This window comes from Cervus canadensis, chromosome 6 (genome assembly GCF_019320065.1).
Source record: "Cervus canadensis isolate Bull #8, Minnesota chromosome 6, ASM1932006v1, whole genome shotgun sequence".
In the NCBI taxonomy this organism is placed as follows: domain Eukaryota; kingdom Metazoa; phylum Chordata; class Mammalia; order Artiodactyla; family Cervidae; genus Cervus; species Cervus canadensis.
In genome coordinates, this window is record NC_057391.1 from 53,642,413 (window position 1) to 53,667,086 (window position 24,674).

General features: G+C 34.9%; 1 protein-coding gene across 10 annotated transcripts in view; it reads left to right on the forward strand.

The window, feature by feature from the left end:
• FAM214A (family with sequence similarity 214 member A) overlaps nt 1-24,674 on the forward strand; it is a 78,784-nt gene that overhangs the window by 25,681 nt on the left and 28,429 nt on the right. The gene's annotated exons all lie outside the window — the stretch shown is intronic.

Genomic DNA, 24,674 nt, shown 5'->3' on the forward strand with positions numbered 1-24,674 from the left:
TTTTCAACGGCTTTATTTTTAAACTTCCAATTCTCAGTAGCTGTTTACAGTTGCAGTGTTTGCTTTGCGTGGATATTTAATAAACAGGTCTAGGAAAATGATCTCATGTTGAAAAACATTGAATTTAGAGAATTTTCTTTACCTTCAAATAGCCTGTTTTCTTTGAACAGCATGGCTTAAAAGATTATTAAAATGCTCATCTGAACAATGAGGAGGGAGAAAAGAAACCAAAATACAATGTGCTTACTTTAATGGGGGAAAATATGACAAAAACGAGAATATTGGGAAGAGAATGAGGTTTAGACAGAAGTATTAACTGTACTTGGGTGCGGGAGGTTTTTGTTTTTGTTTTTTAAATAGAAGCTCTTAAGGAGAATGTATTTTATAGAAGTTACGTATTTTTAACTGAAATTCATTGTTTCTGAATTTGAAGAGATTATCAGAATTTAGCTTAGCGAGAATTTTGACATAGTTTTGATGTTCTGTCTTTCTGTAAAGGGTTTCTGAAGATGCAACCTCAAATTGTATAAGCTCTTAATTGTTTGATCTGTTGGCTACTTCTTCTCAGTTCAGATCCAACTGCAAAGACAGTGATGTGTTCTATTAAATAAATGTCCATATAGAAAATTGAAAATATAAAGGATTTTGCAGACAAACTAGAAATGTATAAGATACTATTTTAAAATTAAAGCGAGCCTTTATTTAATAAGGAATAATAATTCCTTATCTGAATTAGCTAATACTGCAGATATAGTAAAGTCTTATTAAGTTAAACCTCACCAATTCAATATTTGCAGTAATTAAACAAAATATGGGTTACAGCTTATTTTTATGAGATCTGGAAAAACCAGTTTATCCAACTAATTATAGGCAAGTTTTAAAATAGATAAACAGAAATCTTTACGCAGTTTCAAATACTGTTAAATAATATTTTACATAGTTGATTTAGCTAATGATTCTTTTAAATTAATTAAAGCAGAACAGAATACTAATTAATATATTGCCCATTTATAAACAGTTTTCTTTTGTTTATCTACTTTCACCTGGTTGTGTAAGTGGCTTCTTTTTAATTCACTAGTTAATTTATGTTTGAGTAAAATTAGTATAATATAAATTCCAAGCTAATATGCGAGCTTTATATTTTATCTCTACAAATGATATATTTTGGAATATGATTGGTTTTGACATTATTCTCTTCAAGAAGTGCTTGGTGCTTGTCATTAGGAAGGGTTAGCATTATTTGGTAAGCGAAGAGAGATTTTTTTTCCTTGAAAAGAACTCAAAATTATTTCATGCTTTTGTGCACATTACTGACCATTTTTAAGGGTACATATATATTTATAAAGGTATTTTATGTGAACATACATGTTGCTAAACTTAAAATCTGGCATTTCTTAGTTTTTTTCAGTTTGTAGCCAAAATTTAAACTTGATAGGAGTTATAAAAATTATAGCAAAATAAAAAAAATTATGGTAAAATTAAAAAAGCTATTATATACTTTGTACTTGCTAACCTTCATGATATAAAGCACTTATTTGCAGAAGAGAAGCTGGGGGGTGGGTGGGCAGGGATGGGAGGCAGAGGGATATTAAATGGGCCCAAACTCATCAAATATAGCTCTAATCCCTTGGAAGTCAGTCTAGTTATTTCCCTTTTTTGAGCTATCTGTCTCATCAATTACTCATTTTATTTTTTAATTATACGACCACAGAAACCAAAGTGTTGCTTGTATTGGTTCCCCGTCTGCTTGGTTTATTTCTTAAGAATTAACAGACTTTCCAAGAGAAGGATGATTTCATTCATATGCTGCAAAAAAAAAAAGGAACATGATATTGGCAAGAAATTTAGATCTGCTTCTGTGTCACACAAAAGCCTTGCCATTGTGTTGTGGGAGAAATAGTCTTGGCAGAATCCCAGACTTTATTTCTGGGCTCATCACCTAAAGATTGTTCTTATACATCTTATACATGTGAGAGTTCCTGTTCAGTAACAGAACCTCAGGGTAAAAACTGATTTTTTAAAATCTGGTCAAGGCTAGTGACATTGCTAGAATACTTCAACTCTTTGGATTTATCTGTTACTTGACGATAGAATTTTAATTGTCTTATTCTGTGTCAGATCTTTCTGGCTTTATTTGTTTGTACTTGTAATTAGAAAAATACTTCAGTTCTCAAAAGTAGTGATTTCTTTTTTGTCTTAGCCACTTGATAGGATAGCAAATAGAAGCTTTCATATTTATCAGATGCGGTGTTTGCTGTAACAGATTTTATTTCAAATAAAATATTTTTCATTTTTAAATCACCAGGCAATAATATAGAAATATGTAGATAGTATTTCATTTATAATTCTTCAAAAAATTTCTCTTATTTAGAATTTCAGGTTAAGAAGGGGTAACAATCCAAGTATTTCTTTTTCTTTTGGTCTTTTGTGAAATCTTTAAAAAAAAAAAAAATTCCTACAGCAAGTATTATCCCCAAGTGTTTGATTTCTACATGTATGCTCTAAGTATTGTAACACTATATGCAGTGTTTCTTTGATTCTTCCTTGTAGAAATTCCATTCACTTATTCCTGTTCTGAACCCAGAAAAGATTTAATTATTATAGTCAACTAGGCAAGTAAGTTTTGTCCTAACAACTTTTGATCAGACATTTTCATGTAGCAGCAGTGCTGTTACGTAAACTGTATTGCTTTTGCAAGAGTGGCTCAGATGGCAAAGCGTCTGCCTACAATGTGGGAGACCTGGGTTTGATCCCTGGGTGGGGAAGATCCTCTGGAGAAGGAAATGACAACCCACTCCACTATTCTTGCCTGGAAAATCCCATGGACGGAGGAGCCTGGTAGGCTACTGTCCATGGGGTCGCAAAGAGTCAGACACGACTGAGCGACTTCACACACCCACAGTCTTTACAATCTTTTTTAAAAAATCTTCAGATGCTATCGTATCTAAAATCAGAGACCCAGGTTTTAAAAACATAGTTGTTCAGAGTATTGCTTGAATCTGATTATATAATCCTTTGTGATGAGGCTGAGTTATAAGCTATTACTTGATAAACTGGAAATGTTGCCTTGTTGTTTTCTTTTCTGGTCTCAGTTTTACTCATTCAAAGACTTCTGAACATCAAAGGATTTGAATTATAAAGTTTATGATAAGCACAGGGACATTAAAATTATAAATTACAGGAGGTAGTCAAGATAGAGTAGAAAAAAGAATTGGTCCTAAGAGTTGTATATGGGCCTCGCATTTTGCTGTAAGCTTCTTGTTATCCAGAGTATGAAAAGAAAACTCTGCCAGTTATTTGCAATCCCTGTTATTTATGTAACATTTTATTGCTAAATATTAGCCATTCTCTTTTCTTTAAAAATTATTCTACATTTTTTAATTGAGAATTTTAAATATACTGTAAATATAATTTTTTATATTTTTCTTCTAAGTTTCACATATGCATATATACTTTTATGCAGAATCTCAATTTTCTAAGATACTTTGTGACCCAGAAAGTCTTGGAAACTTGGGGATTTGGGCAGAAGAAAGGGCAGAGCTGGACTTCCCTAGTAGTCCAGTGGTTAAGGCTCCGAGCTTCCAGTGCCTCCACTGAAGGCCGAGTGAGTTCAGTCCCTGATTGCGGAACTAAGATCCCACATGCCTTGCTTGGCATGGCCAAAAAAAACAAACAAAAAAGAAGAAGATAGGGCAAGGCTGATAGGGAAGTATGTGACTAAACCTCTGAAGAAAGGTAATAGTCAATAATGGCAAGGAAATAATGAGTAAATGGGAAGGTAAATGAAGAAGAGGAGGCAGAAAAAAATTTATTTGATAACAGTGTTATTTTTGGGGTGTGTGTGTATGTGTATGCATAAAAGTTCCCACCAGTGCTGGGCTGACTGACTAGAGCTGGTAAATTCACCAGGGATTTGTTTACTGGGAAGTAACTCATTTCTGACTTTGCTTTTAAATTCCTCAACTAGGTTCTGATAAGGATGACCTTGTATTTACCACTCATTAATGACAAAGGACAAGTCAGCTATCTGGAAACCAGAAATTAAATTTTACCACATACATGATGAATGTAACTGTTTTGAAATATAGGAACTTACAGAATAAAAATCTGGTGATGTAGGGGCTAAAATTTAAAAACTCAAAATTCCAAGAAAATGGTCTTTTGTCATTTTAATAAGTACACAAAATTTCAGATTCTTTTTCAACTGATCACATTATTTTCATTGCTTTGGGTAGTGATAATTTTATGTTATTTTGGGAGAGAGGTTCAATCTGGTTCCCATCTTGGTTTTCATATTTTCATCAAGTGCTAAGATTTTGTGATTCTTAGATAAACATATTTAGTCTTCCAGTTCAGCTGAAGATAAAGTTTAGCTTATTGAAAATTAGAGAACCAGCAAATGTAAAGAAAAGACAATCTCTTACAGGTTTACTCCATTTTTTTCACTGTCAGTGCATTCAGTGGTACTGCCCAAGTGGCTTCTGCATTGGATCCCGAAACTATTACATCTAACAAAAAGGGTAGGAGAACCTTTTTAGAAATACATTTCCTGGTTTTACCTGACTGCATTGCATTGGTATGTTTGTTTACCTTAAATCATTTATTCTGAAAATATCCACATAGAAAAAGAATTAAAAAATTGCTCTATGTCATTGTTTTATATTTTCCATACTGACTGAAAAATATCAACCCTCTTGCTAGAAAAAACGCATCTATGTATATACATAGATAATTTTGTGGAAAATAGCCAAAGGTTCATAAATTCTCTTAAGAAATCTTATTAAACATAATTTGGTTTTAGTCAGAGAATAGAAGCATTAATTTTAGAGAATTGAGGTTTAATATAGATTGGATAAGAACTTCAGGATATGAATGGAAGCAAAGTATTAAGTAGTGAGTGTGCAGCGCTGTTTTGTTTCTTTTGAGAAGAGGGGAAATGTTCTAACATGTACGCCATACATTAGTACTCTTGCAGATGGATTTGTCCTGGGGAGGACCCCACAGTCCTGTGCTGACTCCTCTATTCTGGATGAGCTTCTGATAGAGAACCTAGTCAAAAGGACCAGGCCTAGAATGTGTAATATCTAGATCTGAGGACGTACATATCATCTCTGAGTTGTAGGTTGAGATTACAGGAAATCTCAGATACCTCCTTTGGCCTTAGACTTTCAGCTGGGTGCTCTTCCAGAAATTGCTCTGTGCTAGAGATGACAGACCCACTGCAGTGGATGGCACCTAGTTCCATCTTTGTTCTAGAGAACTGAGCAGAACTGATCTTAGTGTATGTGCTCAAGTTTTCAACTCTTAATTAAAAACAACTCTGCATCCACTTTTTATTTCTGCTGGAGTGTTAGGATTCACACATACCAACAGTCAGTGGAAAATACAAATGTTGAGGGTGCTTAGAAGAAGGAGTCATGCATGTGGTAGAGGGAAGGAGATTGAAAGGACAGAGTGTATTTTGGGGGACCAGCCTATGTTATAACCATATTTCCATGAGGTGAAAATGTAAGAAAGACTAAATTAGGTCAAGCTTGAGGATAATTTTGGAAAGCTATGTGCCAGTTATCTGAGTTTAGTAAAGCTGGAACAAAACAAAACAGCACTAGAATAGTAGATGGTTGCTTTTTTAGCACAGGGTCATCTTTTGAGTGTAGAGCTAAATCTAGAACATGTGGTTTTGCTTCCTTTTGTGGCAGTGTTTTCTCAGCTTTTCGTCCCCTACTTCTTTCTGCATGTGGTGTGAAGTGATAACACCTATATGATCAGAAATATTCCCACAAAAGACAGTTGAATGGACAATATTTTCTACTTTAGTATTTTCAGGCCCTGAAGCAGTAGTGAATTAGGCTTAATGATTTACACAGAGAACAGAGAAAGTAGAAAATAAGATCAGTGCAAGTAAGAAAGAAATGAATAAAATCTGTATAGCTCTGTTTGTGTCTGTGTATCTGTGGTGTATGGCGAAAAGCACAATCCTGGTAACCTGAACTTAAGGAGGCAAAACAAATGTTTTGGACACTAGTAAATTTTGTCAATGACACTGACAGGTTCTAATTGTTTCATTTTAAATATCAAGTCTTCTAGGAGCTTTCTCTGATATCTAAGATTGAGTTCCCACCTAACCATTCCCATAGCACTGAGATATACTTCTGTTATTTATCAAGCATCACCCTGAATTAGCTTTACCTGAAAGTACTCCACAAGACTGTCCTCTGCTTGAAGGCAGAATAGCAGCTGATTCTGCCATTGCCTTCGGGAGACGAGGTGGGTTTCACTTGAATTTTTTGACACATAGAGACTTAGTTTTCCACTCTTACCTTCTAGCCAATATTTAAATTGCTTAAAATTTAGTTTTCTTTCTAGAGCTTAAGTTGCCCTCAACTCATCACATAAGCAGTCAGTAGGTTGGTATGAAGAATTCTATTATTCCTTAAAAGACTGTTGAGACCTAGAATTTCCAATAACAGATATGGAAATTAGAACTCAGAAAGTGCTCTTTCTCCTTTTAATATTTTTAAATTATATGTTTTTGCCCTGGCCTAGAGATTTGGTGACTACCTAATGCAATTTTAAAAATTTCAAAAACAGATATTTCCTTGTCCCATTCAAGAAAATCATATAGATAAGGGCATTTAAAAAACTCACAAAAAACTATTTCAGGGCAAAATATCAAATTCAAGATAATTATCTGGACAGGGAAACAGCAAGCCTTTATCACTTTAACTAGAAGTAAGCTAAAATAGGGAGAAAACAAAATGTGATGCAGTATTAACCATTCATTATTTTAGCAAGTGTTTGCGAGCTTGTTCATGCAAGGTACTATGCTGGGCAACTGTAAGAGATGAGCCTTCTTCTCATGGACCTTAGTGGGTTAGAGAAGAGAGGTAAATAGTGATTTATTTGTGTGTGTGTGTATTAAAATTTAGGAAGGAAAAGCATAAGATACAATGGACTCGTCTCCTAAAAACCATAAAGCATCATGGGAGGGTATAATAGGACCAGATGAGCTTGGATAAGACCTAATTAAGAATTGTGTATTTAAGCTGAACTAGAGCTCATCACGTTATTTTATACCCTATTCTGTTACTCTTTAGAACTTTGATCAAGTGGTAAAGTTAAATTTTTAACTTCATAAATGTGTAGGTCATTAGAAAATGTAATTTTAAAAACTCATGTACAAGAGCAACAAATCTAATTTGGAATGAACTTAATAGAGAAATTTTTAATATTATTTATAATTTTTTTGGTGCACTGGGTCTTCTTTGCTGCACATGGGCTTTTGCTAGTAGTGGCAAGTGGGGGCTACTCCCTAGTTGTGGTGCACGGGCTTCTCATTATGGTGGCTTCTCTTGTTGGAGAGCATGGGCTCTAAGTGCACAGACTCAGTAGTTGCAGCTTCCGGGCTTTAGAGCACAGGCTCAGTAGTTGTGGCACATGGGCTTAGTTGCCCTGCAGGATGTGGGATCTTCCTGGATCAGGGATCAAACCGGTCCGCTGCATTGCAAGGCAGATTCTTAACCACTGAACCACCAGGGGATCCCTAGAAAATTCTTTATGAAGACAAAATTTTAAATCTTCCAAAGAATGTGAATGGTCAGATTTGAACCTTTAAAATGCAGTTTTTAAAAAGTTGGTTGAAGTGATTTTTGAGTCGCTAGCTCTGATTTTGGGGAATCATTGAAAAATTACTGAAGTATCAAGAATGGAAAAGCAATGAGTGTTAGAGTTGGAGTGCTCTCCTAAAATAATACACAAAGGATGAATCACCTCCTTACCACAGAGTTTTCCCATGGTGTGACTTTAAGAATACTGGCATAGTTGGAGAGAAGGATTAAAAAGATTGAGGTGGGGCTCTGAGGCTTGTGAGGAGGGGAGTGCTGGAAACAAGAAATTCTAGTTATTAAATGGAATAAAGAAGGGATAAGATATCTCGAGGTGGCCCTGTGAGAGAATAAGATCAGGTGGGCCAGAACATTTGATGCATAAAGGGCAGTAATGACTAAAGAGGTTTAAAAAAGTGAGATAGCATCCCTCTTCACCTCATCTCTCACTGGTCCCCTTTATGAATCCAATGCTCTGACCAAACTGAGAATGCTGAGAGATGAGATATGGGAGGTTGTTAGTGGAAGCAGTCAGACTTTACCATTGAGGACTTGTTGGAGACAGGAGAAAGGGAGGAGGCATAGATCATTCTAAGATTTCAAGTCACAAAAAGCAAAAACAGCTGTAGTTGGAAACAAGTTTTGTACTCTGACCAGCACCCCCATGATTATTTTTGTTTGTGGTAGGCTATATGTACCAGGATCAGTCTGTGCTTGTGGTCAAAGTGGTACTGACAGTAAATGGGATATTTTATAATTTCAAAAATCAGCACATGTAGAATCAAATATTATTTAAATTGCAATGGGTGTCTTGTTTCGCATTCCTTCATTTTACAAGTAAGTTTGCTGAGGGTCACAGAGTTTAATTGACCTTTTCCAAAGTCTGGAACTAGTTCATGAGAGAGCTGAAATTGGAATCCAGATCTTCTGGCTTTTAGTATAGCATTTTTCATACTTTTTGCAAGTTACTGAAATTTTGTTTTCATTTGTTTTCTGTTTTATCGAGAGATCTATCAATTTCAAGATCTATTACAAGTGTAAAGGTTGGTGTCAGATCTGTTATTTAGCTATCAAAAAGTTTGGGTAAAAGATCTAAGTCAAATATGGATTTAAAGCCAATTGACAAGTTTATCTTCTAAACATATGATTTTAGAATAATCTAACAATAAATAATAGCTATGCTCAATTGATGATAGTAGTAACTGTGAATCTGTTGACTGAACTAAAACCAGTTTAATCTGGTTCTAGGAAGTATACTGTACTTGGCTGATTCAAGTTGATGGTAATGACCACAGAGTTATCCAATAAAACATTAATTAAAAGCATTATATTAGCATTAAATCCCACTGCTTGATCATTATCTTTATCAAAGGATACTGCCTTGGCAGAGTTACACATTTGAAGGGGAAATAGAGCGATATGAAACTAAAGAAAAAAAATAAAAAAGCTATTGTTTCTCATCTTACCGACCTAATATAGCAAGGTGATGTCTTTATACTAGCCATTTACAACTAAACTATAACTTCTATTCAAAATAATTCATCTCTCCACACTTGTGCAGAGGTCAATGAATGAATCCACTTGAACAAACAAATGGTTACAAGAGTGACATCCTCTGCTTGCTTCAACTGGGTGAATCACTGAAGGAATCAGTGGGTATTCTTTCTTGGTGCTGTTACATCATCTCATTTTCTTTTTGGCAAGCTATCATTCTCATTGACTTCTGATCCATTGCCACCCTCCCCCCCCTTTGTAATGATTGGTAGTTTTCCACTTTTGTGGAATGTCATGGTCTCTACTTGCCCATCATTGCTCCTTCAGGCTGACTGAAGTGGGAGCAGTGGAGAGGGAGAGGGGAGGGACCCCTGGAGAATGATAGGTGGGTTCTTGGTTGTTACTCACACAGGACCTGAAGTCAAATCATTTTCAGAATAGTGGTGGTGGTCCCTGAAGTTTGGTCCTCAGACCTGTGCTAGTCTAAAGTAAGTTTTTTTTTCATTTGTCTATGGCAAAGATGGCAGCCATTCTCAAGAGGGACTCCTTTTCTGTGATCATGACTGTCAATTTTTTGTTATTAAATGCCTTTTCTTTTATGAAATCATGTTTTTTCTTTGTAATTTTACTTTAATTTTAGAAGTGAAATGCAGTGTTTAAAAGTCTCCAGGAGTTTTAGAAAGCTTATTTTAGCAAACTTTAGAGAGCTTATTTTAATTTTTTATGTTTTATCATTTCAGATAATCTTTAAATAAGTTTATACATTATTGAAAAAAGTAAATATAAAATTGTGTGTATTGCTGTTTAACTTAATGGGTTTTTTATGCCTTTTTATAAATAATATAATTATTTTAATGGCTGTAGGATATTCCATCATGTGGACATAACATCAGTCAAACCTTTTTCCATAGTAATTTTTAAAAATACTTTTAACTTTACTTCTATAGTAGATAAAACATGGCTTTTCACTGTGATTTTAATTGTTATTTCTTTGATTAAATATCCTCTCTAGAGAGATTAAACATTCCGGTCTGTGTTTACTTATGTGAATTCTTCTTTTCAAATTTGAAAATAGCAAGTTTAATTAAAATAGCATATGGAATAATATATGTAGGAACACTTTGTCAACCATATAGTATAGAAATATGTTCCCTTCTACTTTTTCTTTATGAAATACTTTGATTTTATACATTTTAATCTGCCAATATTTTCCTTTGTGTATATTTTTCTCTTATCAAGCTAAGAAATGTCTCATTTCACTAAATAAATACATATTGAATATTTTCCCCATTAAAACTTAGACGTGATTCTTTTTACCTGTGAGGTATTTATTTTCATGTATGATCTAAAGTGCTATTTCTCAAAGTGTGATTCAGAGATCACCTGCATCAGAGGCATAAAGCTTTCTTATTAAACATGCAGACTCCTGAGTCAGAATCTCTGGGAGTAGGACCTGGGAATATACATTTTCTGCAAACTCCTAAGATAATACTTGTTTTAGGGTCCTGTTTCTGCTGTAAGAAATTTCTGCAACTTTATGGCTTAAAACAATGCATTTAACCAATTTCTAAATCTGTAAGATGACTCAGAGACCTCATCTGGGCCAACTCTATTTCAGTTGTAAAAAACAACTGAAAAAGAATTGCTGAAACAAAAAAACAAGAAAATTGGTAGTAAGCCCTATATTTGATCAGTAGCATACTGGCTAGGGACCTAAATATTGAAATGGGACTAAGATATATCAAGTCTAAAAATTTTCTGTGTATTTTTGGAAGATTATATAACCTTGTCTAGATTTTTTTTTTATTTCTTTAGTCTTTGAATTTGTGAAAATAATTGAGGTAAACTACAAGAAAGTACTCCTGACTCAGAAAAATTATAATGTAAATAAAATGTGATATATTGACTTTCATGCAGTTATTAATAAGATGATTAATTCTAAAAATAGAAGGCCTACAACATTAAAATCTGTATAAATTTTACATTGAGGTGGACTTTTAGATGCAGATGAGAAAAAATCACTTTAATAACTGAGTTTGGCTTGGTTTTATCATGTTGTGCCTTATGTCCCTAGTATTTATTTATCTTCTAATTGAAAGTTTGTACCTTTTGACTGCTTTCATCCATTTTCCCCTTCATCCACCCCTTGCCTCTGATAACCACAATGATCTCTTCTTCTGTGAGTGAGTTAGTTTTTCTGTTTTTGAAGTATAGTTGACATCCAACACTATGTTAGTTCCTGTTGCACAAACATAGTGATTTGGTATTTCTATACCTTTCAAAATAATCACCATAATAAGTCTAGTTATGATATGTCACCCTTTCAAAGATATTGCATAGTTATCAGCTGTCTTCCTTACACTGTTCATTTTATACCCATGACCTCTTTCTTTTCTTCCCCCATCCACTTCCACTTTGGCAAGTGGAAGTTTGTTCTCCTTGTCTCTGATTCTGTTTGTTGTGTTTGTTTATTTGTTCATTCGTTTTTTAGATTCCATATGTGAGTGAAATTATACAGGATTTGTCTTTCTGTCTTATTTATTTCACTTAGCGTGATACCCTTCTAGGTCCATCCATGTTGTTGCAATGACAGAATTTCATTCTTTTTTGTGGGTGAGTAATATTGCATTGTATATACCAGTCATATCTTGTTTATCCATTCATCTTTTGCTGGACATTTGGATTGCTTCCATGTTTTGGCTATTGTAAATAATGCTGCAGTGAACATAGGGGTGCATGTATCTTTTCCAACTGGTGTTTTTGTTTTCTTTCAATAAATACCCAGGAGTTGAAATGGTGGATGATATTTTTAATCTTTTGAGGAATTTCCATACTGTTTTCCATAGTGGCTGTACCAATTTACTTTCCTACCAGCAGTGCATGAGGGTCCCCTTTTCTCCACATCCTTGCCAACACTTGTTTTATTTGTTGTCTTTTTGACAGTAGCCATTCTGATAGGTGTGCCAAATATGACTTTTTGCCAACTTCAAGATAATATCTGAGAGAGAAAAAGAGATATTCCAGAGTTCATAAAAAGTTGAAAGCCTCTTCCTTATATAATGGAGCTGAGATTTTAATCCATTTAGTTTTTCCTCCAGGACTCCCCACAACTATTTAAAGAAAACTTCTTGGACCAGCTGACATAATTTTTTAATTGCATTGTAGAATAATGAACTCCATATTTATTTTCCTATTTCTTAGACCTTATACAACTATAAAACCAAAATAATTTTGAAAAAGCTAAATTCAGGCCATCATCAAAAAGTCTACGAAAATAAATGCTGGAGAGAGTGTGGAGAAAAGGGAACTCTCCTACACTGCAGGTGGGAAAGTAAATTTGTATAACCACTATGGAGAACCGTATGGAGGTTCCTTAAAAATTAAGAGAGAGCTACTGTGTGATCTAGCAATCCCACTCCTGGGCGTATATCTGGAGACCATAATCTGAAAGGATACATGTACCCTGATGTTCATTGCAGCACTTTTTACAGTAGCCAAGACATGGAGCAACTGAACCGTCCATCAACAGAAGAATGGATAAAGAAAGAAGATGTGGTACATATATACAATGGAATATTACTTAGTCATAAATAATGGAGTGATGCCGTTTTCAGCAACATAGAGATTATCATACCAAGTGAAGTAAGTCAAACAGGAGAAAGACAAATATATGATATTACTCATATGTGGAATCCAATTTTAAAAAGATACAAATGAACGTATTTACAAAACAAAAGCAGACTTAACAGATAGCAAAAACAACTTATGGTTACCAGAGGGGAAGCCTAGGGGAAAGGGATAAATCATGAGCTGGGGATGAACACATGCACACTACTGTATATAAGATAGATAACCAACAAGAACCTACTGTATAGCGCAGGGAACTCTACCCAATATTCTGTGATAACCTAATGAGAAAACAATCGAAAGAATGAATATATATATATGAATAACTGAATCACTTTGCTATACACTTAAAACTAACAGAACATTGTAAATCAACTATACTCCAATAAAATTAAAATATTTTTTAAAAATAATAAATGGGGATAAAATTACAGAACCACTAAACTTTGTCATTGTGATGTATTACAAAGCTATTGGTCAATATGTGACTATCATGCTTGGTATTATGGGCCAAGTCCTTTTGAATTGAACATGCCTACAGTACTATGGCTTGATATTTGCTTGTCCCATTTGACTCACTGTCAACTTTTGTTGGTACCCCAGGCCACTGTTTTGTGGACTATAATAAGTCCACCTCTCTTCTTACCAGCCAAGAGCTATTCAAGTCATGCTATTTAAACACCAGCAAAACTATCAATGTAAGTTATAATTGTGCATATGAATATAACATTGAAATAAGAAAGCAATCCTTGATTATCATTGTCTACAATGTTCCAGACTAGGTTTATGCTTATTATTTTTTTTTTTTGAGATTTTTCATTGAAAATAAATCATGTGTTAAATTTGGAGGAGAGTTGTCAGATCCCCAGAATGTCCACAGACTCCAGTCTGAGAACCAGTTCTACCCTGTTACATGTTATACATGGATACATGCAAATTCACAGCTACAACGGACAACATAATTCCAGTGTAAAGCTGGTCCCTTGCTTTTCTAATGTCACCTCTGCTTTCCCTATATCCTACCTTGCCTAATATCCTCATTTTCTCCCTTTACTTAGCCTCAAGTTTTCAACAAGAGCAGTGGTTTTCAGTCCTTGTTGCACATTAGAATTACATAGGGAGCTTTTATGCGAATATAATATCTAGTCTTGGGTGTGTTCGAGTTTTGTTTCTGTTTTTTTTTGTTTGTTTTGTCTTATGCTTTTTTTTTTTTAAGTTTTCCAGTTTGTTCAATGTGTGACTGGGATTCAAAACCACAAGGTTCTAGAACTATTGAAAATTTCTATCAAGATATTTTGGCTTATTAAGGAACAGTAAGGCTGTGTATTATATAATACTGCCTACTGTATGCCAGGCACTGTGTTGTTCAACACGTATTATTACCTCATAAAATCAGTGATGCTATGAAATTGGTATTAGCTCCACTTTTCAGGAAGGGAAAGTTTAAAGAGACAAATTAGGTTCCCTTGGGCTCCATTATTAGCAGCAGAATGGGGATTCCGATTGTCTGTTAATCATTATCTTAATCACAACACTATAAATGTTCAGTCTTATTTCACCCTTTTATTACAATATAGATTTACTTTAACCAATCCCTGTTAAATGCACACTTTGATGAATGCATTTTTACTTTGAGTAGTTTACATATTTTGACTAAAACTGTGTAAGCGTGAAGTATGAATGCAGTTCATATGAACACCTGCAGCTATAGTTCTCTCTTCTTTTCCCTATTCCATTAAGAAGTTTGTTGGATAAATGATTTCATTTTCCAAGATTGGATTTTTTTTCAAAAGAGGATGAAAAGCATTCAGTTAGCTTACTTTGTTTTCAAGTCTATTAAGAAATACTGCATTTGAATTACATTCTGATTAAACTTAAAATTTTAGGATTACCATATTTGGTTGATTTTAACACATTTTCTATATTTTACATCTTTGAAATCAGAAATAAATTTGTTTCTTACACTTTGATGGCCCACTGTAGTTAAATTGGCAGATTTTTCTTTGTTAATGAAAGACAAAATAGTTACATGTCTTAAAATTAATGACATCTTGGATTTGATGAATTAACAATAGTGGTTATATATGAATGACTGTTCCATATATAATCTGCGTATTTTGGGAGGTAAAACAGTGTGATATATTCTCAGTATTGCGAAGATTAAATAAGATAAAATAATCATCACAGCATCTGGCACATAGTAAGAGCTTAGGAAATGTCAGCTGTTGTTACAACATTGTAAATATTAGTGTTATAACTGCATGATGGCTCCACAGCTACAGAGCAGAGAAAGGTGTCCAGCAGCCTTCAGTTTATAAGTGAAAAAAATTAACTGTTCTTTCAGTTATTTCCTGTAGACAGGTTCTTTTATAAACAAATCTGACTGGCATTAAATTGATATTTCCAAGACTGCTGTATATATAAAATGCTGAAAACCACCATTATACAATATACTCTGCTATACTGCTCATTATGGACTCATTCTGGCATATTCTCAAAAGACAGAATTGAATATAGATATTCACTAGTCTAGTCCAGGGGAATTTTGTCCAAGAAACGCAGCACCAGAGATTATGAGAAACAAGATTGTTGTCAGTAAACTTTGAGTATGTCAGTTTTTGTAAGAGCTGTGCTTCCCTCAGTCACACAACAGTTTGTTTTTTTTTACCTGTAATACAAGTTAAATAGCAAATAATTGTTGCAGAAGTAATATTTCTCTCTTCTTTCAGTAACTCACACTTATTTTTCAGGCCCTGAAGACTTTTAAGTATATTCATACCTATCAGACATTAAAGTGCTTAATATAAAACATGTTGTTGTTGTTTAGTCACTCAGTTGTGTCCGACTCTTTGCAGCCCCATGGACTGCAGCACACCAGGCTTCCCTGTCCTTTACCATCTCCCGGAGCTTGCTCAAACTCATGTCCATTGAGTCAGTGATGCCACTCAACCATCTTGTCCTCTGTTGTCCCCTTCTCCTCCTGCCTTCGATCTTTCCCAGCATCAGGGTCTTTTATAATGAGTCATCTCTTCGCATCAGGTGGCCAGAGTATTGGAGCTTCAGCTTCAGCATCAGTCCTTCTATATAAAAAATAAATTAAATTATATTAATTTAAGTTTGTACAGAATGTCCTTTTTTTTTTTTTTTGGTCCTAGGAGGTAAAAACTCACCTGAGCTTTGATCATTTTCTTTCTTGCTTGTGACGTTGCTTTCAATTATTTTTTTTCTATAATTTATGTTTCCTAAAGGAAACTTCTTAAGTACAATTTTGGGATAAGTGAACAGATTATTTTCATTATTGATTTTTATTTTTTAAATCTGCAGAAAGCAAAAAGAGAATATTTTCCTGAAATTGTATAAAGGGAAATATTTTTTAATTAATAAACTTTCTTTAGAAAGAATTTTTAGATTCTCAGCAAAACTATGAGCACAAAGTGCCATAGACACACTGTTACCCACACATGCACAACCTCCTCTACTGTGGATACCCTGTGACATGGTGGTATGTTTGTTAGTGAATCTACATTGATACATCATCATCAAAAGTCTATACGTTATGTTAGGGTTCACTCTTGCTGAATATATATATTTATTTGCTGAATTCTATAGTTATATTTTTTCTTTACTCCTCTCTCTTGAGCTCGCCTTCTGTGCCCTACTCTCCTTTGTCTGATACTCTGCCCTGTGACTCTAGCTGCTTAACCTCCCTTTCCGGGAACTTCGTTCTTTTGTCCTTTACTCTGGGAGACTGCTGGATTCTGTCTGCCTTCTCCTCTCTCCTGGAAACTTTCTCCTTTCTTCAGCCTGGAAACTTTCTCCAGATATTAAAGCTGGGCAGTTGTAGGACTCACCTGTTTATTTTTCTCTCAGAGATCACTGTCTTGCACTGTCTGTTGTCCAATGCCTGGAAACAGTTGTTTGTATTTTGTTGTGGTTCAGGCGTGTAGGTAAATCAAGTCCCTGTTACTCCATTTCGACTGGAAATAGCCTAATGACTACCAAAACCAAGCCAGTCATGTTACCCATCCTACCAGCCCTGTGGAAGAATTCGTAAAATGGGTGAATATATAAATCAGTCATTTCTCTCCAATATATTCCTTGGTGGGGAGATAAGGGTTGTGGTGAAGTCTTGCTCTCCTCCTGTGTACAGAGACCCAACCCAAGTAAAGGGGGATAGTACCTTTCTCCCCTAACACTTAGCATTATTATTATTTACATAAAGAAATTGAGTGACATGTCTCAAGTTGCCCAGGACTGTCCTCACTAGATCCTGCTGTCTTCTTTGTGAAAATAGTAAAATCAGATTCTGCAGTGAATGTTTTACTTTTGCAGTTGTGAAAGTTATTAAAGGTTAATTTGTTTTCAGATCTTTACATGAATTTTTTTACTTTGGCCATCAGTTATGTTGTACCTCATTTCAATGAGGTTTGCTTTTGAAGGTTAAATAATTACTGAAATTTAATTTGATAATTCCTACCATAGCAAGGGGCTTCCCTTATGGCTCAGCTGGTAAAGAATCTGCCGACAAGGCAGGAGACCTGGGTTCCATCCCTGGGTTGGGAAGATCCCTGGAGAAGGGAAAAGCTACCCACTCCGGTATTCTGGCCTGGAGAATTCCATGGATTGTATAGTCCATGGGGTTGCAAAGAGCTGGACACAACTGAGCGACTTTCACTTTCACTTCACCATAGCAAGGTATGCCAGAGATCAAAGGGCAGAGTCTTTTTCTTTCTCAGAAATTTCTCAGAGAATTATTATTTTAACTTGCCTACTGTTACTCAGTATTTGAATTTACCTCTGTTTGATATAACGTCAGTGTTTACCTCCCAGTTAGGCCACATTTTAGAACCATCACAGTTCTATAGAAGAATATAAAAGTTTAATATTTTAGGTTTAAGATGAGTTATAATTTTGGCATCTTATGTGTCCCTTAGAAAAATTACCTTTTGAGATCATTTGTCTAAAGCCAACAGAAAAAGCATTATAAGCAATATGCTTGTCAAACAAATCATCTCTACTCCTACTGTCAAATAATAAATAGCTCTACTCTTACTCAGTTTGTTTTTCCTTTTATATTTCCCCTTCTTATTTCCCTGTTTTCTCTTTCCTCTTTGTCTATTTTCTGTCCCTGTCCCTTTCCTCCCCTTTTTTTCTGTTTATTTTTATCACAATTCTTAGTTACTTACCCTTCTATTCTTTTCTGATTATTTTCTATAAGAATTCCCTTATCTCCACAGAAATTACTGTGGTTTAATTGGTAAGGAGCCAGAAGGGGAATGTGGATGGCACTCGTATATAGAGGTTTCATGTAGTTGGGAATTCAGATCGTAAAAGAAATAATGTTTGTTGCGACAGCCAATTATAGTCCTCTGGGAAGAGAGTCACCTTGCAGAATTGTGTGAAGTACAACCTTTACCTTTCTTGGCTTCTGATGAACTCTTTTTACTCTTCTGTGCTAGAAAATATCTATTTGTTAACAACTGGGTAAAAATTCAATAATAAGTTAGTTGCATAATTAGGTTGAGGTGTTGTTTTTTTTTTTAAAGAACTCACCAATTGCTTTACTACTGTAAAGAGTAGTTTCTTTTGTGTTATACCTTTAGAGCACTTTTAGTTAGAAATTATTTTGATGGAAGATGTGTAAATACTAATCATAAATGCCTTATTTCTTTGTTATGCAAGATTTAATCTATAATATAATCATCTAAGCAGTTTAAATGACATAAAATGTATGCTTTAAGTTTTACTGTAGCCTATGATAGTGTTTTGGAAACTATATAGCATTGTATTTTTTTATTACTGTAGTTTATTTAATAGTTATGGTAAACAAATTCAAATTGGTAGGTAGTTGCTATTTTATATTATGTGATATTTGCAAAGGTGGGAAAAGAGATAGTACTTATTATTTGACTGTAAATAACTTAGGGAACAGAGGAGCTTAGCATGGGCTGAGTTCTGAGTAAATAGGCTTGTCATACCTCACATCAAAGGAGCATCTTGTATGCTTCCAGAATTCTCTTATGTTCTTTAGTTTTAGAACTAGAACTATTTGACTTTTAACTTTTAGATCCTCGTATCAAGAAGTTCATAGTGCTTTAGAAAATACTATTAATCTTAAAATATCTTAAGAATAATGGAATGAATATCTTATATTGATTTTGTTCACAGTAATTAAAATTTTGTGTGTATGTGTGTGTATATACACACACATATATATGAAAATTGCACAACACCAGTTGTGAGCCTAATAGAATGTCTACAAACATGAACAGCTTTAGAAAAATTTAAGAAACATAGAGCATTGAAAATAATTGAAAGTCCAAATTGTCACTTAACAAATCACTAAGTCTGCTCTTCTTTAGCACATTTCCGTTGGTTAGTTCTGCTGATTGTTAACAATAGAGAATTAGTGATTAGAGAATTAACCAAGGCTTTTTCCTTTGGTTTCTGTGAGATTTGGTGTGACATATGTGTAAGATCAAACCCTCAAAATTACCTGCTGTCAGCATTTTAGAGAATACACTATCAAATGGGAGAAATGGCTGTCAAAGTGGAATTTAGGAAATAAATTCTCTTGAGATACTGATTGGGTCCCAGGAACATACTTGAAATAATCATTTTGGTTGGGTATGTGTGTGTTTTAACAACTCTTTGCTGAAATGTCAGTGTGAATAAGTTAAATTCTGTCTTTTAAAAAACATAGTAAAATAAAAGTTAAAAGAGCTTCTTGTGCATTGCCTGATGTTTTGACACCTTCAGTCTGTCGTTTGTTACAGAGCTAATAATCTGAGCTCATTTGTCCTATAAAACCTGAATTCTTCAGAGTTTAATCTACTTTAATCAAACTTGGCCATACTTCACATACTTCAGTCTATAATCTTTGATCTACACCTGAGATCTTACTTATTAGTTAAATAACAATGCTTAATTGTTTTCCATTATGCTTATGTATTCATTGAGCATCTTCTATATACCAGGCACTGTCCTGAAAGTGAAATTCGCTCAGTTGTGTCTGACTCTTTGTGATCCCATGGACTATACAGTCCATGGAATCTCTAGGCCAGAATACTGGAATGGTAGCTTTTCCCTTCTCCTGGGATCTTCCTAACCCAGGGGTCGAACCGAGGTCTCCCACATTGCGGGTGGATTCTTTACCGGCTGAGCCACAAGGGAAGCCCAAGTATACTGAAGTGGGTAGCCTACCCCTTCTCCAGGGGATCTTCCTGACCCAGAAAGCAAACCAGGGTCTACTGCATTGCAGGCAGATTCTTTACCAACTGAGCTATCAGGGAAGCCCACTGTCCTAGACACTGGTAATAGAATAATGGCTGTGTTAGACCTGGTTCCTGCATGCCTGGATTTTATGATCTAGTTAGAGACAAATAGCCGTTAGAACAGTAGGAACACCTGAATCTTATGAGAGGATTTCCCTTTGCATCTACTTCCCATCTGAGTTGAAATTTCACTGCAATCAGGTACTAGAAAAAAGTAGGCAGATTTTCAACTTCTCCATTGGAAAATACAGTTTGTAACAATGTACTCCTTAGTTAAGGCTTTTAAACCCTGCTTATCTTCCGGCTTTGCTTTTCCAACTCATTTACAACTCTTCTTTTGCAGCTTTCAAAATACCAGGTTTAGTTTGGGTAGCCATTGCATATAGGAATTCCTATAGATATAATAGATATCGAGGACACAATCCTCATGTCTCAGTGCATGAGCAAAGAAACAAAGAAAATTCTGTTAGGATTGCAGAAGAGTAACCATGTAAACAGGGAAGTCCAGTGAGAATTCAAAGGGAAACAGATTGGGAATTAGACATCAAGATGTTTTACAATAAAGACTAGAATCAACGTTCAGAGGCTGGATAACCAGTACAGAATGAGCAGTAAGAATGACCTTGATACTAACAAATACGTGAGTCTGACTCTGTTCATGATTCTTTCCTGAGCTAGAATTGGATTTGGACTAGCTGGGGGGTAGAGTTTAGGTAGGCATACTGGATGAAACTTGGAAATAAGTCCTCAAATTTTTAATGTTTTATATGCACAGGAGATCTAGTTTAAGGCCTTACTTTAACATTATATTGCTCTGTGTGTCCGAACTGTCACTTCTATGAAGTCTAATTTCTTCATCTGTAGATTAACTAAAATTCATAGTGTTCCTTTGAGTTTTTAAACTGAATTATATACAAAAGCCAAGACTCTCCTCCCTCCACTCCTGCCCCACTTTTTAACTTATCCCCTATTGTCTTGCCCACAGAAGCTGCTCATTTTTCTTTGATGATAAAGGGACCAAGCTTGGTTGTGATTAACTGTAAGTGCATTTGAATGCACAAAACAGAACATTGAAACATTTTATTTATAAGTAGATGTAGTTGTACAGTTTTGCCAAGCATAATAAAGATAATGTTTCTAAGTGGGGTATCCTCTTGCTCTTTCTCAAACCACATGATCCAGACCTTTTCCATGATACATGAATTGAGAAACCTTTAAATTAGAAAGACACAAGGAAAGAAAGGAATAATTGTCCAGATTCATTTAATACCAGGAATCCTTGAAGATATGTCTCTCTGAGGGATTTTCTGTGCCCTGAGTAGGTAGAGTAACTTCTACTCTAAAAGTGAGTCATTTTTTGTGTGAAGTGAAAAATAAGAATGAACTTTCATAATTGAGAATTATTAGAAACTACTGGTAGTGTAAAGTGGGCTCTTAGAGATGGTTCTCTACTGATAATATTTGTGACCTTGGCAAATGATTTTACAAATTTAGTTTTCTCATCTGTAAAGTGAGAGAAAGACCCACGTCATCACATTTATTTTTATCTTAAGTTTAAGAAGCCATATGGTGCACTCTATGTACCAGGCAATATTCAGAATATTTTACAAATAGCAATGCAGTCCTTTTAACTGCCCTCTGAAGGTCAATACTGTTATTATTGCTATCTAATAGATTTTTTAAAAGCTAAGACAAAGAGAGGTACAAGAGGTATAATCTATGCAAAACCAACCATCAAGTAGCAGAACTGTTTTCTTGATCTAAGAGTTCATGTTCTTAACTATTACTTTGTGCTACATAATGAGAATTAAGATGAGGAAGCACTTGATAAAATCACAACTCAAGATGATAGAGATCATCTTTGTCTAATTGAATGTTTGGATTATGTGGCAGTTAAAATTTGTAGCTAATTTTCAAAGAGCTAGATTATTATAAAAACATACACATGACTTTGTTTTTCTGATAGAACCTCAGAATATTAATTGCCTTAATCATAATCTTGAATTTTGATGGTTGCTGTATAATGTATATGTACAGCAGAAATACTTGGTTGAATTTAAACTACACACAAGTCTAGAAAGTTGTTTTTAAAAGTCAGTCTTGGATAAGTTTGTTTACAGATCACTTGCCTTTTTCAGAATAGAATGCTGAGGATCAGTTTAAGCTTTGTTCTTGGCTAACAAAAACAAAGCATATTTTTGTATTTGAAGGTACTCGTCTTCTAGTGAAAATATTTATGTCACTAGTATTAATAAAATAATTACTTTTAATAATAAATAAGTGTACATATAAATAATAAAATAAGTGTACATATAAAGTTGCTTTCATTTATAGCCACAGCCTCTATTTTTTGCACTTGTCATTAAAGTTAACTTTGCCCTTTATTTTCTTCTTAAAGATTTCTCATAGTGTATAAATCAAGTTGCACTAGGAATGAAAAAACCTAGATTCTGGTGTGCAGCAGTATACATACAACTTTGAGAAAAAGGCAGTTAATGTCTTTTTACCTTTCTTCATTTGAAAGTAAGGTAGATTAAGCTACATAATTTCTAAGATCTTTTACAATTCTAACTTAAAACAGAGACACTCAATACATACCTATGAGATTGGAGCATGTAAATGAGAAGCTGAGAATATTTCAGAGTATGTAGAACCTCACTCATTAGGAAATAAACATCTACAGAATATTAAATATATTTTTATAAAGAAATGGATGGGTTACTATAACTTTGGAAGTTCTTGCAGTTTGGGAGAGGGTTGGCTCAAGTTAGCAGTACAGTCTGTGTATGGAACAGAGTGAAATATACACAGGTGGAGGTGAAATTTATGACCTTAGGATTGTGTGCCAATACCCTGAAGTAACCATTCATGGTGTAATGGCTTACATAAGTTCTGGGGAAGAGTACCAAGTAAGTGAAAGATCAGTGTGAAAATGAGTTAGGAAAGGACTCTTGCAGGAAAAATGGAGTCAGGAAAGTTCTTCAGAAAACTTGAGGCATATTTAATAGATAAAAGAGAAAAGGTGGTAGCACCAGGTAAGAGATGAGTAGAGCTTGGTATAGACAGTAGTTTGGATCGAACAGGGTTACACATTGGGAGCAGTAAAAGAAGAGATTAAGAACCAGAGGTGGAGTTTTAAGCAGGCTCACCTCGGTTTATAACTTCTGGAGGCAGTGTTCATATCAGAATCTGGCAGTGCACAACCAGAGTAGCTGGCTCTGTATGGTGGCCCTGGCCGTGGTGTCAGGCTTACGCGTTTACACTGGGTTTAATAGGCAGTTAAGGAGCCAGTAAAACAAACAAAAAACAAACAGAAAAATGTTGAGCTGAGAGGAATGTGGTGGAATGGCTTTTCAGGAAGATTAATCTGCATCAGTGTGCAATACAAACAAGGGCCTAGAGTCCTAGACCATAGCTAGGAGACTGGTGTAAATAATAAGAATCTAACTTGGTAACTGTTTTCAGGTTGAAAAGGAAGGTTTAATTTCAAGAGACATTTGAAAAACAAATTATTAAAATTCAGTTACTGGATTTTAGGCCCTGAAGAGGGAGAATCTTCTGCCCCTGTATCAAAGACTTAGAAGGAAACTTCTTTTATTCTCTTTTGGGATTTGGAGACAATTTTGTATGAGTGAAGATTCTACATGTGTAGTACTTATATTGTGATACATGAATCGTCATTGTGTTAAGAGAGGACTAGTCAAGTAGGCTTTTGTGTTTATCATCTGTACCCTTCAGAATAATTGACAATATATGCCACATCTATCTAATCTTCCATCATCACCATCTATTGAGATCACTATTGTCAAAGTCACCAATGACTTTCTTAATGTCAAATCCAGTGGTCATTTCTTTGTTTATGTTTTATTAGACCTCACTACTGTTTGAGACAGTTGACCACACCCTCCATGAAACATTTTTTTTTCTTGGAACTTCCATGATACCATACTGGACATATACCAGCTCCTTTTGCTTGTTCATCATCTTCTACCAGATCTCTACTTGTTAGAGTGCCTCAGGCCTTTGTCATGAATTCTCACTATATGCTTCTAGGTGATTCTTCATTCTAAATACTGTCCAAGTGCCAGTGTTTCCCAAAACTATATCTCTAACCTTGGAAAACAACAACCTCCTAACTAGTATACCTACTCTGACTCTTTTTCCCTTATTTTGTTATTAACGTATCTGTCAGGGCGATCGTTTTAAAATGTAAATCAGATCATGTCATTTCTCTAGTTAACACCATCCAACGGCTTCCCACTGCATTTAGGATAAAATCTAATTTCCTTTCCCTAGCTTCAAAATCCTCTATGATGTAGTCCCTGACCACCATTCTTTTCTTTTTTTTTTTTTCAATTGGAGGATAATTACTTTACATTATTGTGATGGTTTTTGCCATACATCAACATGAATCAGCCACTGGTGTACATGTGTCCCCCCATCCTGAACCTCCCTCCCACTTCTCTCCCCACCCCATCCCTCTGGGTTGTCCCAGAGCACTCTCTGAGTGCCCTACTTCATGCATCGAACTTGCACTGCCCTGATCATCATTCTAAACTATAATTCCTACCAATTTTCCTCTCTGCTACTGCCATTCCATCCTTACTCACCTTCTTTTAGTTCCTGGGACAGTATTGCTTTATTCCTACCTTAGACTCTTTGCTCAGAGTGCTCT